General features: G+C 41.3%; 1 protein-coding gene across 1 annotated transcript in view; it reads left to right on the plus strand.

Moving 5' to 3' along the window:
• Positions 1-11,474: 11,474 nt before the first annotated feature.
• MTUS1 (microtubule associated scaffold protein 1) overlaps positions 11,475-12,613 on the plus strand; it is a 121,962-nt gene continuing 120,823 nt past the window's right edge. Inside the window, exon 1 of the mRNA XM_023737224.1 lies at positions 11,475-11,606. The gene's annotated coding sequence lies outside the window, so the exon portion shown is untranslated. The remainder of the gene's footprint in view (positions 11,607-12,613) is intronic.

The raw sequence follows: 12,613 nt of genomic DNA on the forward strand, positions 1-12,613 counted from the left end.
AGAACTTTAAGAGCAGAGAGCTTAAATTAATGGTGATGAAACAGTTTGGGTAGAGGTAGTGAGAATGGTGGTAACACAGTGTGAAGTATGTAACCAGTGTTATTGAGCGGTTCATGGAGAAACTGTGAATGGATGTGTATTTGGCTGTATATATTGACACCAAAAAGAAATAAAATATTAAAGGGGAAAAAGATTACAGCCTGCAAAGCCCTATGGGAGCAGTTCTGCTCCATCACATGCGGTCGCTATAAGTCGAAAATCAACTCGACGGCATCTAACAACAGCAACGTCGTGACCCTGAAGTTGATAGAGTGGGGATTTCAGTGACATTTTTAACTTGCAAATTTAAGGTATTTGTTCATCTGCACAAATGAATTCTTTGTGACTGCCCAGCTCAGAAAAGCTGCTACTTGGCGGCTGTGTGCTGCCACAATTTGGTCAATAAGGATGATTACTGTTTTGGTATAGACCCTTTACACTTGTGGGTTTAACATTTGAGGTATCACATATTCATGAGTCACCCCAAAGTTCCAAGATAGGTGGTACAGTATTTTTTTTTCCCCTGTTCTGTAGATTAGGAACATTGAGGTATCATGAAGTCAAGCCATTAGCTTTGGCTTTTCTGATTTGTGGTGGTGTCTCATGAATGAAAATTTCTGATCCTTGGCCTCATTTTGTAGCTCTACCTGTTAGCTCTCCTGTATTTATTTAGTCTTAAGAAGGTTATGTTGAGATAAACAGAGGTGGCTGAGGGAGACGAGAAAGTCCCTGCTGGGTTTTGGTGTATATCAAAGTGTGGTATTGTACCTTGCATTTGCCTTTGTGCACAGAGGCCACTGAATCCGACACTGGGCTTTCCGACTTGCTAAAAGCAACCCCAGAGCATCTCCAGGCCACCCCTAGTGGACAGGGTGGTTAACACGGATGGCTCCCTCACTGCAAACTCCCCACTGCTGCCTGTGGGTTTGGTAATCTGATGCGTCACAGAAGGCTTGACAAGTTTGGTCCAGACACATTACTTTTTGGTGATGTTTAATTGAATTCATTATCTCCTTTCTTGGGATTTGATTCCTAGCCTTTCTATATATTTTACTGTGTACTTTTTCCTCTTTTGGATCCTCACTGGCAACTTGCAAAGGGGAAACCCCCTCCCAAAAAAAAAAAAACCCACTGCCGTCCAGTTGACTCTGACTCATAGCCACCCCATATAGGGTTTCCAAGGCTATAAATCTCTATGGAAGCAGACTGCCACATCTTTCTCCTGTGGAGCCACTGGTGGTTTCAAACTACAGACCTTTTGGTTAGCAGTCCATTACTGTAACCACTGTGTCACCAGGGCTCCCTTATATGTCAGGGGATACAGAGAAATAGTAGGTTCTCAGCCTAAGTTAGCTAAGGTGAAAGGGATGGGGGAGTTGTGTGTGTGTATATCTGCTCACACCCAGAGGAGACAGGGTGATTATAGTTTATTTTGTTTATCTTTCTTATGAATGTATTTTGGGGGAGTTAAACTCATTTTGATTCTCTGATATGGATTAAGTAGTCTTGTTATATACTCTTCATGTAATTTCCATGCAAATGCTTTTTCGTGTACCCTTAATCCATTTTGTTTCTCCATACCTCATCCCTTTGTGTTGAATCACAGATGGTTGTTAAGAGTCAGAAACTGGAAGAAGTACTCTGGTTACTTACTGAATAATCTAAAACGTTTCTTACTTAACACCTAGATCTTCTTTATCATGGAGTGATACTGGATATAAAAGAAGTTGACCCTACTGTGTGTAGTTTTTGGCCTCGTTTCTCTTTGTAAAAAAATGTAATATGCTTTGAGACTTAGTTCAGTACTGAATGTACTGGGTTCTTATCTTATTGGCGTCAGTGATTGTAGCCAGAAGCGCTCCCTTGGTATGACATCGGTACGGATGAAGCTGGCCTCTTCTCCTAGGAAGCAGAGCCAGATAATTCTGGTTTAGCAGATGCAGTATCCCAGTTGGGATGGTGAATTTCCTTATTCATCCCCTTTGTGGTATAGTCAGGGAAGTATTGAGAACACTAGAAATTCCAGCGTGGAGAATACAAGTGAAGTATTTGCTCTGGGTTTCACCTGGAGCTTTGAAGCAGAGACTGTTTAATACTTTATACTGTTTTAGGGTATGTTTAGTTTGTATTTTTCCCTGCTGTAGGCTTGTCTCTAGTTTCTGCAAGCTTTCCTTTATTAAGTTTGATGTTCTTGATGTAGGGTTACCAAATCTGTGGTATTTCATCTAAGTTGGTTAAATGCATGGTGTTAAAGAGGATACAGATTTGGGTTTTATCCCAAATGCACCATTAAAATTTGCTTTTTTCATACTTTTATGAGGAATAATGGTGGTGAACCAAAGAAGGGGTGGGAGATGGAGTTTCTAACCCTGGTTCTGTCTCTCAGTAATTGTATGAACTTGGAAGTCGTTGGGGTTGCCGCATCGTGCAGTTCTAAGAGATACCATTAGCATCATCTTTAGTGTAAATGGTGCCCCTGGGGTTTCTGTTCCATAGAGCACAGTGTGAATGGTGGCTCCTGGGGGTGTGCAATTGTGCCACTACTAGAAATGATAAATTATTCTCCCTGGGCCTCCGTTTTCTCACATGTAGAATAAGTTGTCGCTGTTGTTAGGTGCTGTGGAGTCTATCTCAACTCACGGCAACCCTGTGTGACAGAGTAGAACTGCCCCATAGGCTTTTCTTAGCCATAATCTTTACAGAAACAGATCACCAGTTCTTTCTCCTGCAGAACCACTGGGTGGGTTGGAACAGCCAGCCTTTTGGTTAGCAGCTGAGCTCCTAACCATTTCGCCACCAGGGCTCCTTATAGAATAAGTAGGTTCGATGAACTGAACCGGATACTCTAAGTGTTGGAAGATGAATCATCAGAGACAACCCCTCTGTCATGAATGGGCCAGGTTTACGGTAGGATAATAAAATTCTCTTTGTTAGGAGAAGGAGCATTTTCTTCTAAGAGAAGTTACTGTGTTGTAGTGGTTGATCTCGTGTGTGGACTGCCTGTCTGCAAGACTTCTTGGCGTGCGTTTCAGGTGTCAGAATTAGACGATGTTATTGGAGATTTGAAAGACATTTATTTAGTAACAAAGTAACAATTTTGATGACACTATTAATAAAGTTGCTAACAGCAGATACACTGGCCAAGATTCTGAATAAATGATTTGCAGATCTTTTAATTTCAGTTTGTATGAAAGAAATGTTGATTAAAAAAAAGTACAATCCATAAAGAATGCGTTTTGTTTCATTGGAGCATAAATATACCTTTGATTTTTTTATATTTAAATAAAATTCCAGAATTACTTAGAAATATTTAAATAATAATGGAAATGCATGAAGCAAATTTGTAATGTGAAAGTTACCTGCTTGCCGCCACCCCCCACCCCCCCACCAAGACCTGGAAGGTATCACTGTTAACGATATGGTACATACCTTTCTAGAACTTTCCTTTGCGCATACAAATATTATATGTATTTTGCATTAATTTGAGACTTGAACAACTCAGAACTTTCTAAATTTAAAAGATCTGAAACTCCTAAGAATTTATTAGTATAGGAACTGAGAAGTACAATAGTAGACGGATTTATAAAACTCATACGTTAAATCTGACCTATAATGACACAGATGCATACTTAACACCTCTCCTTCCAAACAGTGCTCTCATTGTTTGGAATATTCTGGTTTCTTTAATCCAGAAGCAGTCTCCCGGCCACAGTGCATGCTGATTTCATCAGACAAGCAGAAGTCCCTCCGGTTTTCCGAGATGGTCTGGATAGATGAGAGACTTGCTTACCTCCCAGAACTTGTCGTTTTTGTTGTGTTACTGTAAGTGATGTAAGCTATAAACAACCAACATCTGCGTACAAGTATTCTGCCTATAAAGCCTCAGAAAAATCGGTGATGTCTCGTTGGCAGAGAGTCCAAGGAAAATTCTTTAGTTTGGAAAAAAAAGTCATTACGCTCAGCCCTATTACTGCTGCAAAGCCGAGCTGGTCTTTGAATAACTGTGGCCCCCAGAGAGGACTCATTGTATGGACGGCTCTGTGGATTTCTCCCCGTCTGGCCGTAGTTTCTCCATTGCTGTATGAAAAAAGCAGTCTTTTCCTTGTGACCGAAGAGAGTTTTTTCTTTTTGACAAATAACTTGAATAAGACATCTCTTGCTCACTTTGACATCTGTGGATTTTGATATTCTGAGGCATGTAAGTAGGTAAATTAGCTTGATGTAGTTGGTTGGGGGATTTAAATTAAGCAAAAGCACTAGAGTTGATTAAGGGATGCTTTTTGCAAATAAGCTTCTTTTTGCATCTCATGTACTTCTCATCTCTTTAAATCTCGTTTGTAGCATTTATCATGTCTAATCACCCTTCAGGGTAAATTCTAGAATGTGTGAAAATGCCAAGATATTTGTAAACAAGTGCGAGTGTACTCTTACTTTTTGGAAAAGAAGATAGTGACATGTGGTGCTCTGTTTTAGGTTTAAGTTGTGGAATACCAAAACTCTCATTAAGCAATGTGTGAGAATTTTGTATATTGTTACATCTGACCATAGTCATTCTGTGGTTAACCTGCAACAACATGGAGTGAGGTAGGAAATTGCTACATATATACTGCAGTTCACTGTGTCGTCTGAAGCATCTAGAACCTTGGTTATTTGTTCAGCTTTACAGTGTGATTCTGGTGGTGACTGTGTGTATGTGCGTGTATGTGTGTGTACGTGCGTGTGTGTGTAAACGAAGGGTAGGTGGATGAGGCATCGTTGGGGGAGGGGAGGAAGAAAAGTAGAACTACTGGAATGTTTATGATTTAAAATGCTCTTAGCATCTTTAATTTGGCAATTTGCTTTCACTCTATCTTAGCAGCAACAGATGAGCTTTGTGGGAACTCAGCTTTGTTATTGATGCTGTTTTATGATGTGTTAAAGAATATAGGATATTCTGAAACAAAGTTATTTATAAAAGGAGAATGTTCAAACCTTTGCCTTAATAAGATGACTCGATATTCAGGAATGCAGTTTTAAGAGTTTATGCCTGTGTGGGGTCTTCCACACGCTGGAGTTCTTAAGCCAGAAAATTTTAGAACAAAGCATATTTTTGTAATAAATGCCAGGAATCCGAATGTTTGAACCTCAGTAGGTCAGTCGCATTGACTTTGTGTTGACCCTTCTGAAATTTTAGCTAGGAACTTTTCTTCCGAGCTGTGACCTCATAATCAAATAGGGCCTCACCCTCCTACCCCCCTCAAAAAAAAAAAAAAAAACTTGAATTGCATAGTGTAAATTATCTGCAAAAAACTGACTATCCTGTATTATTAACAAAATAAATAAGTTTTCTGATATCAATTCTAATGTTATTTGAATTATAAGAATCCTAGGTTTAAAGAATACCTCAGTGGGCGGCTCCTGTCTGGAGGTGAGATGGGAAGGCAGAGAGGGTTAGGAGCTGGTTGAATGGACACGGGAAATCAGGGGTGGAAAGGAGGAGTGTGCTGTCACAGTATGGGGAGAGAAATTAGGGTCACATAGCAATGTGTGTATAAATTTTTGTATGAGAGACTAACTTGAATTGTAAACTTTCACTTGAAGTACAACAATAAAATAAACTGTGGAAAAAAAAAATACCTCTATTTACCCATGAAATTTAAACAGAATATTGATTGAATAGCAGCAATCTTAATTTATTGGTGTAAAATGGTTATTTTCCTATGGATGCGTCTTTATTTGTCTGGTGTGTTCTGTATCAGCTTCAGAGTACTTCGGTATGTCATCTGTCCACCACTTCCTGTTGTCTGCTGGTGGTCTTATGTTAGAGCTTTCAGGATACTTGGGAATACTTGATTATTCCTGTAAGGTATTTTAGTGAAATGTAGGATCTGAAAGACATTGTAAATGTAAGCCTTATTATGTGGCTTTGGAGGTGGGTGGGGAAAGGGAATAGTGTATTTTTGTTGAGATAGTTTTCATTGTTCTTTTACCCTTGGCATAAACCGAGTTTTTCTGATAGCTTTCATTGTTGTGTGATGTGCTCTCTTAAAAACACTTAAACTTGCACATTTTAGAAAGAAGCAAATTACTGTTCCTGGCACGAGTGAACTAAATAATGTCTGTCTGTATGCTTAATAAATTATTTACTTAAACCCAGATCTCTTATTCATTCTCTGAACTCTCCTTTATTCGTTGTTGGGAATGAGTGAAAAAGGTATAGCATCTAGTGCACCCAGAATTAATTTCCTAAACTCATGGTTTATTTAAAGATAAAGAACATTGTAAAATCCTCTAGGTTATTCTAAAAACTTAAGTCCTTTTTGTATCTCCCTAGATGTGATAGATTATTTATGTAGCTTTCCTGTACTATCTGCTCTGGCATCCTTCTTTAAATATTAATACGAGTGAAATAGTCTTTTAAAATAGTATTTAATTCAGCAGACATTTGTTGGGTGCTTACTGTGTGCGGGGCTCTGTGATGCTCGGGACAGATGATACAGAGGTGACCCTTCGAAGTGTTGGCTCTCCTGTCGACTCCGTCTCCTTTCACTGCCCCGTGTTAGTTGGGATACATCCCAGCAGTGTCCTGCCATCCTGGTCTCGTCACTAGGAGAGGCTGCTCCCTCTTATCCCACCCACCAGCCGCTTTGAGCTTCTGACTGTTTGCAGACATTCCAGCCCCTTGCACACTTCTGAGCCTGTGTGGTTCCTTCCAGCTGCATTGTCTGTCTCCACCTTCCCCACTTCCACTCCTTAGACGCCCCCAGGCAAACCTAGTTATTCTCTCAATGGTGACCTGTTCATGGCTTCTCTCGATCTCTGTTGAGGCACTTGTCTCATTGTTGTGATGTCTCCCTTATTGCACTGGTGGGTCTCAACATGCTTCTAATCTGGTCTGTCTGCCCAGAACCTAACAGTGCCCGCACATGGCAGGTACCTGGCTTAGTCATCTAGTGCTGCTGTAACAGAAATACCACACGTGGATGGCTTTAACAAAGAGAAATTTATTCTCTCACAGTCTAGGAGGCTACAAGTCTGAATTCAGGGTGCCAGCTCCAAGGGAAGGCTTTCTCTCTCTGTCAGCTCTGGGGGAATGTCCTTGTCATCAATAAAACATGTCGTTGCTAGGCACTGTCGAGTCAGTTCTGACTCATAGGGACCCTATGTACAACAGAAGGACTCACTGCCCAGTCCTGCGCCATCCTCACAGTCGTTGTTATGTTTGAGCCCGTTGTTGCAGCCGCTGTGTCAGTCCATCTTGTTGAGGATCTTCCTCATTTTCGCTGACCCTCTACTTTACCAAGCATGATGTCCTTCTCCAGGGACTGGTCCCTCCTGATAACAAAGTAACGTGAGATGAAGTCACACCATCCTCACTTCTAAGGGTATTCTGGCTGTACTTCTTCCAATGAAACATAGATGGTGCTGCTTTGGACTATAAGGCTGAGGTGTTATGCATAGCAGAGGAATGAGAGAGGTGAAGCCTAGGTCCCTGACACCTCGGTCTCTGAATACAGGACAACCTATGCAGACCTCTGCATGAGAGAAAAATAAACTTTATCTTGTTAAAGCCACTTACTTGAGGCTTTCTGTCACTTGTAGCTAAATTTTGAATGCCAAATTTGATAAGGAGTGTCTAGGCAGGGGAAGGAGGAAATGCCTAGAACATAGCACATTCTTTAGCGGGCAGAGATTTGGCTGATTTCAGTGTTAAGAGGGGGTTTAAATGTCAGATGGCTGTTAAGATTCCATAGATCATTTTAAGTTCACGTCTAATCCTGACAGTCAGTGACTTCGTAGTGTTGAGCTTTTCTTCCTTTTTTTTTTTTTGAATAAATTACTATATTTTATAATTTTTAAGACACGTTTTCACATTTAATGTGAAATGAGGGTCTGTTTCACTGTCAGCCTCTTAGCTTTGAGCTATGATCAGACCAGAATTTGACATTTAACCTGGATGGTCCATAAAAAGAAAAACCAAACCAGTTGCCCTCAAGTCACTTGCACGTTACGGAGTAGTTCTCCATAGGGTTTTCAAGGCTGTGTGACCTTTTGGGAGCAGATTGCCAGGTTTTTCTTCCAAGGTATCTCTGGGTGGGTTCAAAATGCCAACCTTTCAGTCAGGAGTCCAGCATTGAAACACTTTCACCACCCAGGGCCTCCTGATGCTCCACAGGTGCCCCCAAAGTGGCTGGAGTTAGTAGCATAAAAAATTTAGAGCCTGAATACTGGTTTAAAATCAACTGGTTACAGTAGCCAACCCAGGATTAGGCATACAGGGCAGCAGTTGAAAGAGTTACTAGTTCAGGTTCAGAGAAAGGCCGTCTGCAGCTCAGGTTTCCTGGCTTCCCTCAGGCTCCTCCCTCCTGCAGCCCCATGAGTCTCCTGTGGCTCAGATTTAAGCTGTTTGGGCTTTAGGAAGGAGCTATGGTGGGTGCTCATTTAATAAGATGATTCTGAGTGAAAGCGAAAACAGGATAGAAAGTAAAGATTCAAAATAATCCTTTGACCTAAATCTTTAATTTTGTCCTAGGCATGGAGTTTTAGAAGACAAGGAGTGCTAAAGGGATTATGTCAAAGAACAGTTCACTCTGTGGTTCTCCAGGGCAATCACTTTGCATTCTTTAGCTGTTTCTTCAAACATCACCTAGTAACATCCTATTGTAGATAGGGACTTCGGGATTTTTCACATCCCCTTCACCCTCCCTAATCTTTCTGTTATAACTACATGACAATTTTTGGTTTAATCAGTGTTCACAGTTTCATTATTGTAACTGTGTAATTGCTGTCCCTGGTGAGCCCAGCGGTGTGCTGTGATGGTTTTTCCTTTTATTGTATAATAATTTGTTTTTCTTAAGGTTAATGATTGCCGTTTTTCTTCCCATTTACTTTGTTTTCTTTGATTGTCTGGCAGAAAACTCTCACATCCTCCAAAAGTTCTCTAAGATTTCTCTTACTTTGATTTTTCAGTTGGTTACAACTTTGCCATTTTTATTAGTTCTGTGTTTTTCCAGGAGGCCGCTTTACTGGAGCTTTGTGACTTCCAGCTGCCACATGTGCTGCTTGTCGTCTCAACTTAGGACACAGTGGTTACCCAACGTTTCCTGGGGATTCTGTTTTCCTTTCTCCTTTTCTTGGTTTACTTCCTCATTTGGTGGCATCCATCCTCCAGCATTTCCTAAGAAAGCACGCAAGGCAGGTAAGTTTGAGGTTTTACGTGCAGAAAAGCCTCTTTCATGTACGCTCCCGTTTGATTTATGGTTGGGCAGAGTACAGAATTCCAGTTTGAAAACACTTTTTTTTTCCCCCTTAGAAATTTGAAGACAATGTTAAATTGTCTTCTAACTTTCAGTGCTGATGTAGAGAAGTCTGTCTTTCAGATGGCTGATCTCCCATACGACCTTTCTTTGACTCCCAGAATTTTTTAGCATAGTGGTTAAATGATGGGCACAAAGCCAGACTGCTTAGCTTTGCTCCTTCCTAAATGTACAACCTTATGGCAGTTATTTAACTCTCCGTTCCTCGGTTTTCTCATCTGTAAAATGGGGACAATAGCACCTGGGGGTGCTGGTTCAAACCTACCAGCAGCTCCCCAGGAGAAAGATGTGGCAGCCTGCTTCCCTAAAGATTTACAGCCTTGAAAACCACATGGGGCAGTTCTCCTCTGTCCTGTAGGGTCACTATGAGTTGAAATTGACTCGATGACAGTGGTGGGATACCTAAGAAGAGCTGTTTGTGGGTGATATGACAATTCACGTAAAGCACACAGAACAGCTTCTTATGCATAATAAACAGCCACGTATTGGCTGCTATTAATTGTTGTCATACTCTTCATCTGTTATACAGTGTCACGGTGGCCGCAGTGGCTGGGTCTTTTCCATTTATTGGGTGGGACTCTGGAGCTCCTCAGACTTTTGTCCTTCAGCCCTAGGGAATGTTCCTGTATTCTTTCTTTCCTTCTTACCATTATGTTTTCTTTTCCCTCTTGCTGGTAGCACTGTGAGTTGCATGCGGAATCTGCTGGATGATCCCCTAATTTCAAAAAGTCCTTTTCCTTTCTCACTTTTTTTTTGTCTTTTTACTTAAATTCCTGGGATATTTTCTCCACTATATTTTCTGAAGTTTTTAATTTCGACTTTCATATTAATGTCTAAGCATTTTGCTTTTTAAAAAAATAAGATTGACTTTGCACGGATGTATTTTCTTTCAGGATATTAATGATAGATTTTCTAATTTTTTTTCTTGGCTGCATTGCCTCAATTTCCTCTGAGTTTGTTTTTCCCTAATATTAGAGGCAGTCTTCAAATATTTGGCCAATGCTTGGCTTCCTTTTTTAAGCTGAGCCTCTCAAAAGCTAAGGGAACTTTGTGCTGGGGACAGGGATTGCCAGTGTGCTACGTGATAATGTGAACGAGTAGCCAGCTGGCTGTTTGTTTCAGAACCGTAAATGTCAGTGTCTATGGGTCTTTCTCTGGACGCAGTTCAGTTTCTGCAGAAAAGGATCTAGTCTGTTGCCTGGGATCGTAAACCTGGTGGATGCTTATTGTGGAGCAATAGAATGTCCATGTTTTCACCCCATACCTCCCCCTCAGCCTCCTGAGTCTAAAAAAACCCAAACCCATTGCTGTTGAGTCGAATTACGACTCATATCGACCCTGTATGAGCCTCTGTGTCTAGCATCTTTAAATGTGGAGCTTTAATCAATTTCTTCTGATATTATACAGCTTTCTCCTGGGTGAGGGAGTCCCTAGGTGGTGCAAACAGATACTGCACTTGGCTGCTAACCAAAAGGTTGGAGGCTCAAATGTACCCAGGAGCACCTCAGAAGAAAGGCCTGGTAATCTCCTTCTGAAAAATCAACCATAGAAACCTTAGGAAGCATAATTCTACTTTGACACACATGGGGTTGTTGTGATTTGGAATGACTCGATGACCACTGTTCTCCCAGGTGGAGTGTAGTTGTCTAAAGGTACAGCGTGTTGGTAGGTATGTGGGGCAGGGAGGTGGGGGCCTGCTGGATCCTTGTAGAGAAGTTCAGGCAGACTCCTACTGGGCCCTGCCCCTCTGCGTCTTCTGTTGCTGTTTCTGCATCCAATATTTGGGTCATTCTGGAGTTCTACAGGGTGTCCTGGTTTGCTTCCCTGTAGTATTTCCTTCTGTAAGGCCTCATTTGGCCTCCCTGTGCCCTACTAGGAGCCATGGTGGCTCAGTGGTTAAGAGTTCAGTTGCTAACCAAAAGGTCGGCAGTTCGAATCCATCAGGCATTCCTTAGAAGCCCAATGGGGCAGTTCTACTCTGTCCAGTCGGGTCCCTATGAGTCAGAATTGACTCTGCGGCAGTGGGTTGGGTTGGGTTTGTCGCCCTGCTGAGTCATTTCTCCTTTCCTTTGTTGACATGTGTGATTACGGTATCACCGATTATTCAATGTTGGTTTCTTGTTCTTTTTTTCTATCTAAGCTACTGTAAAGGACACGGACTCTATTTAAAAATAAAACTCAGATTTATGGAAAGTAAAGACAGCTCGATCCGGGGACACGTTAGATCTCACAAAATGAAAACCGGTGCTCTGGACAGTGACAGTCGTGCAGGTACAATTACAGGGCTAAGTTGGGAGCTCAGGTTACAGTATTCTGATTGGAAGTTGCAACATCAGGGAGGCCGGAGGCGGTACTACTTGAAGCGGGGGCGGGGGCTGTTTACGGTGATTGGTTGGAAACACGAATGTGGGCTCTTTGGATTGGCTAGTTTAAAATATGACTAAGGAGGCGTTTTACAGGGTGGTCACAAGGTAATTATCTGAAAACATTTCCGGAGAGTTCCTGGTGGGGTTCCTTATAAACGTCTTGTGTTAAGACCCTCCCTTGGGGACATTCTTTCCATATCTTTAGTTTAACCACAGAGAAAAGTGATTCCGTTGTTGTTACTAAAGTCTGTCCAAGGGTTTGACCTTTGCGAGTGTAAAAGCAGAAATGATAAAATGGAGTCCGCCGGGCCCTGAACCAGCCTCTTCAGATATACCAGGTACCTCAATTTTTAAAGCCCTTATACTAAGCAAACAGAATTCCATATTAAGTTATAATGACTTAGTATTAGGAAAAGAGTAAGTATGCCAGCAGCATGCTGTCTTGAGTTATAAGTCTCGATCTGTGGAATGATGACCTTTGGATTTCAGGAAGTAGAGGGAAATTTGCCTGTCCATTTTTAGTTTTTATTTGTAGAATGAAACACTCTTCACAGCCATTTTTATCGCTAGTTTCTGTGTCTCTTTTGTATGACTAAGTATGAGTTGCAAATGAAAAAAAAAGAAAAAGATTCTGTGGAACCTTTGAGCCCAAGCCTGTCATTTTGACTTTTGTTGTTATTGTTAAATTTATACTCACTGAAGTTCTACACTGAGACGTTAAAACATTCTTGCAAACACAATAAATTTTAAGGCTCAAAGTCGTCATCTAGTTTCCCAGACTCCGTGGAAAATCCACACTTCCATGATTGGCTTAGACCAATCAGAATTTACCCCTGAACTGAGAATGGTATCTTTTCCTAAATTATGTGGAGTAAGGATAGACACCTTCTGATGGTTAAGGTTGTGTGTGAA

Source organism: Trichechus manatus, unplaced genomic scaffold, assembly GCF_000243295.1.
Source record: "Trichechus manatus latirostris isolate Lorelei unplaced genomic scaffold, TriManLat1.0 scaffold00099, whole genome shotgun sequence".
NCBI classification, from domain to species: domain Eukaryota; kingdom Metazoa; phylum Chordata; class Mammalia; order Sirenia; family Trichechidae; genus Trichechus; species Trichechus manatus.